General features: G+C 43.5%; 2 protein-coding genes across 2 annotated transcripts in view; one reads left to right on the top strand and one right to left on the bottom strand.

Moving 5' to 3' along the window:
• SPRYD7 (SPRY domain containing 7) overlaps positions 1-4,095 on the bottom strand; it is a 17,734-nt gene that overhangs the window by 10,120 nt on the left and 3,519 nt on the right. The gene's annotated exons all lie outside the window — the stretch shown is intronic.
• The window catches only part of TRIM13 (tripartite motif containing 13), a 10,797-nt gene continuing 8,938 nt past the window's right edge, over positions 2,237-4,095 (top strand). Inside the window, exon 1 of the mRNA XM_026868482.1 lies at positions 2,237-2,385. The gene's annotated coding sequence lies outside the window, so the exon portion shown is untranslated. The remainder of the gene's footprint in view (positions 2,386-4,095) is intronic.

Below are 4,095 nucleotides of genomic sequence, written 5' to 3'. Positions count from 1 at the left end.
GGGACATGGCGGGCAGCGCCCGCGGGGGCGCGGCTCGGCCCGGGCGTCTCGTGAAATCGGTACGGGCTGAAGAAATGACGCTAAAACCTCGTCTTTCCTCAGGAAAAAAATAAATTTAAACGAAACCTGCTCCTTCTTCTCCACAGCAGAGGAGCTGTGTCTGGATGTGTCAGGGGCGGCCTCAGCACGCAGCCACTTAAAGGCCGATTTATCCATAAATGTGTATATACATATAAAGGAGAATTTCTATATGTAAAAAAGAGGACACTGATCATGATGGACAGTGGTAGGTATCATGTCAATAAATTTCACAGTGCAGGTCCATGTGGGAAGGGAGTCCTTCGTGGAAATTTACTGGTCAGTTATTCCTGGCTCCAAGTAACAAGAACTCCATTTATCTTCTTCTTTTTTTTTTTTTTCTTCCTTTTTTTTTTTTTCTTTCTTGGAAAAATCAAAAGAGACAGGATTTCTTGAAGTGAAAGGTTCGCACAGGTGGGTCTGGAGGGGGCCAGCCACCTCTTCCGCCCAGGGTCTCTCCGCCTGCCTCCATGGCATTTGAGGAGAAAGGGCAACCTTTCCAGACCTGTCTGGCTAGGGAGTCTTAGCTCTTAACTTTCTGCGTCCTGTTTGCTTCTAGAGTACTTTTATCATCTTGAACCTTTGGTAGAGTGTTTTTCCTGGTTTACTCAGGACCAGTTGAACTCAACTGTAAACACTGCTACAGTGAAAAACATGCTATCATTGCACTTACTGTGTTTTTGCAAAGCACACTTTGGGACCAGCTTTGTGTCCCTTTCAAAGGGCAGAATGCCACATAATTTAAAAAGCTGTAGTTTGGCTTGTGGCTTTTGGGTTAGACAAGTGCTTCTTCAGCAAAAGCCCTAGAGCTGTCCCTACAGCACACAGCATTGAGAACAGGGGCCACAAACTGGGCTCCAACAGATACAGTAAATAGTGATATGGCTAGAGAAGCCATAGAATATGGCTATAGAAGCCCATCTGTACCTACTTCACATTTTTATTTATCTACAGAAAAATATCCAGTAAATGTTGTGCCATGAGCTCCTGATCTAGAATATTTTGCAAACAGCAGATAATACTTACTTTTAAAGGTTTATTTATCTCCAATCCAATTTGAGATGAAATAGTTCTTTCTCATGATTTTCAGCTGGTGTCTTATTTTGTGGCATTTCACCTAGAAAGCTCCCTTAACATTTTATTACAGTGTATAATATGATGCAACTAATGTAACCCATGTGGTACAATGTTATCTGTCCTGGGGGGGTAGGGGGGGATGAAGCAGATGTCAAAAAACCTTATTAAAAGAAATCTTCGTAGCAAGAAATATCTTCCTGTTCTGGATGGGCTGTATCAGTCACACCCCTTTACTTGAAACATGAGGTGAAATGCTGTCTTTCACAAAATTGTTCCTAAAACCAATCTGATTTTAAGAGCAGCTTTAAAATATGCTTCCTTTCTTTTATTGGACTTACTGTGACAGCCCATAAACATTTGGGGTCAAGAGCTCACTTCCTTAAAATATGCCAAATGGGATTAGTCTTGAACTTCTAAGAAGTAAATATTAGGTGGAAACTGATGTTTATTTATTTTGTATGGAGGGCATCACGATTCTCATTGGTAGCTTGTTGTTCACATAATTAGTCCCATTTAAGTCACTGCGGGACTTTTATTGTCTGTCACACACTGTGGGTTTGTTACAGTAAATGCTAAAAGACAAATGTTAATATAGTTTAAAAAAACCCAAAAAAACAACAAAACACCAAACCAACCAGCTTAGAGGCTCAACCTCTAAATGACTCCCCATCCCATTTTTTTCTCTGTGCCCCAGTAAGTCCTTTCCTCCCTGAAATGAGCACTGGGAATACAGACACACCTCGCCACATGAAGTCAGCATTGCCAAATCACTTGGACTCAAGGGGATGGAGCTTTGAGGAGCAGTGGCTGGCTGTGCCTTCCTGCCAGTTTCCTGTTCCACTACTTTCTTAACTTGAGAGGCTGGTTTTACAGGCCAGCAGACTGCAGCACTTGTAGGGTAAAGTGCACACCACAGCTTGGAAAAGTTGCTGGTGCTGCTTTGGAGCACATTGACTCCAGTGCTTATGTGGTTGGTGGGCAGGAAGCCTCGGGGGACCAAGGTCAGTGCAGCTCTCATTCCTGTGCCCATCCTGTCTCCTTCCAGATGTGGACCCTGGCTGCTGAGCACCCCTGACAGTGGCTGGTGACAGTTTGGTGTCAGAACGAGTTGTGCAGGAACAGCAGCAAAGATCTGCACATGCCCTGAGTGAAGTCTCCGGTGCTGGACAAACTCAAGCAGATAACAACGTTGCTCCAGTGGAAGAAAAGCAAAAGTCAGCTGGTCAGCTGGTAAGAAACATGGCTTATTCGTATGCTTTTGTTGGAGGATGAGGTGAGCAATTCCAGCAGGATAGTACCATATTTTTAAGTGTGCTTGTCAGCCTGTTTAGAGCATAATTGAACACCCACATTTTTACAGTGCACAAAGAACTGCCCCAAGGAAATGAGGATCTGGGCTCCAATATTTTAGAAGTATAATTGTGCTTGCTAATGAAGGGTTAATTTAGCTTCTGCCTTTCTTGAATGTGCATTTATTTCACTGGGGAGGCCAAGTATTTAGGACCCTCCCACACTGGAAGCAAAATTATGCTCAGCGTGCCTAAACATGTTTGTTGCTCACAGGATTTAAACTTTATTTCCTTGAACAGTAGCAACAGAGACATTTTGTCTGGGAACCATGTTAGAAGAACAGGAAAACGACTGGTTCCATCCCTTTCACAAATGCAGGCATATTTGGAGGTCCTGCTGAAAGAAAATGATGGTCGTTGACTTGTTTTGTTCTCTGCTCAGAGCTTCATTCACAAAATACAACTGTCTCCCATTAGCGCTGCAAAGTAGATCTACTAGCTGCAGACAAGTACGTTTCAGAAAGGTTCCGTGATATCGTCAAATCTGTGGGAGAGAGGGGAACTCTCCCGTTGTTACAGCATGTAATACAACACGACTAATCAGTTCTCAGAAAAAATAATTCCTCTTTGCCCTGCTAGTAAAAAGCGCTGGGACTTGTTTCTCCACTGCCACAAGCTTTGTGGAGGCATTTACACCTGTGAAAACCAATGAAAAAAGTAGTTATTAAATATGCTGGAATGATTTAGTAACATTTCCATGCAACTTGCACAGAAGTAAATGATGGTGCAGGACTGGAAAATCAAGGTTTGTTTATTGAAAGCAGTCCTTCCACTCCCAGGGTCAGGCCTGTGGTTTGGAAGATGATACAGACAAGGTCTCAGATGAAAAACAGGTTGTGCTTGTACTTTTGAAATCTTCATTAGAATGTGTTCTTGTGAGGATTAACATTCTGTAGGAAGTCTTCTGTTTTAAACAGTTAATCTGACACTTGCCAAGTCATAGAAGGAATTATATATGAAAATTAATTTTGTTCCTCATTGTTCTATTTATTTTGGAGGTCACTTCTCCTCTCCTCTTTATGCAATATAAGCAAAACCTACCGAAGCAGAGCTTTGATCTATAGGCAATCACAAACCTCATTAAAACTGACAGGCGTGCTGGCCATGCTTTGTTCAGGAAGGAGCAATTAAGTTCTTTTATGGCGTAAGATAGCTAAAAACTAGAAACCACTGCCCATGGCACAGGGCTACATGGCCAAGCGCTAAGATGAGCTAACTAATATGAGCAAGCACTAATTTGGGGAAAGTCAGATTTCTCTTGGGACTGCTTGCGAACGCAGCAGCAAGAGCACAGATTGGTTGCAGCTGTGTTTGCCTGAGTGCATGTCCGGGACCGGAAACACCACGCGAGAGCCAGCAGACAGTGGGAGAAGCAGTGGTGCATGGCCCTGAGAAAAAGCCAAGGGACAGCTTCTTCTGGGCAAGCATCCTGGCTAGAGCAGCAAGCTTGGACTGCTGCACAGCACTCCCTCCCATTTGCTTCCTCTGCGTGCAAGGAAATGGGACGTGGCTGTACATTCTTTGTAAATAAATAGGATTACACTAAGGAGATAACTGAATTCATCATTGATTTCCCCCCCCCCCCCCCCCC

This window comes from Athene cunicularia, assembly GCF_003259725.1.
Source record: "Athene cunicularia isolate RWA chromosome 1 unlocalized genomic scaffold, athCun1 chr1_part1, whole genome shotgun sequence".
Lineage (NCBI taxonomy): Eukaryota > Metazoa > Chordata > Aves > Strigiformes > Strigidae > Athene > Athene cunicularia.
The sequence above is the reverse complement of the archived record's forward strand: the minus strand, read 5'-3'. Positions and strand labels throughout refer to the sequence as shown.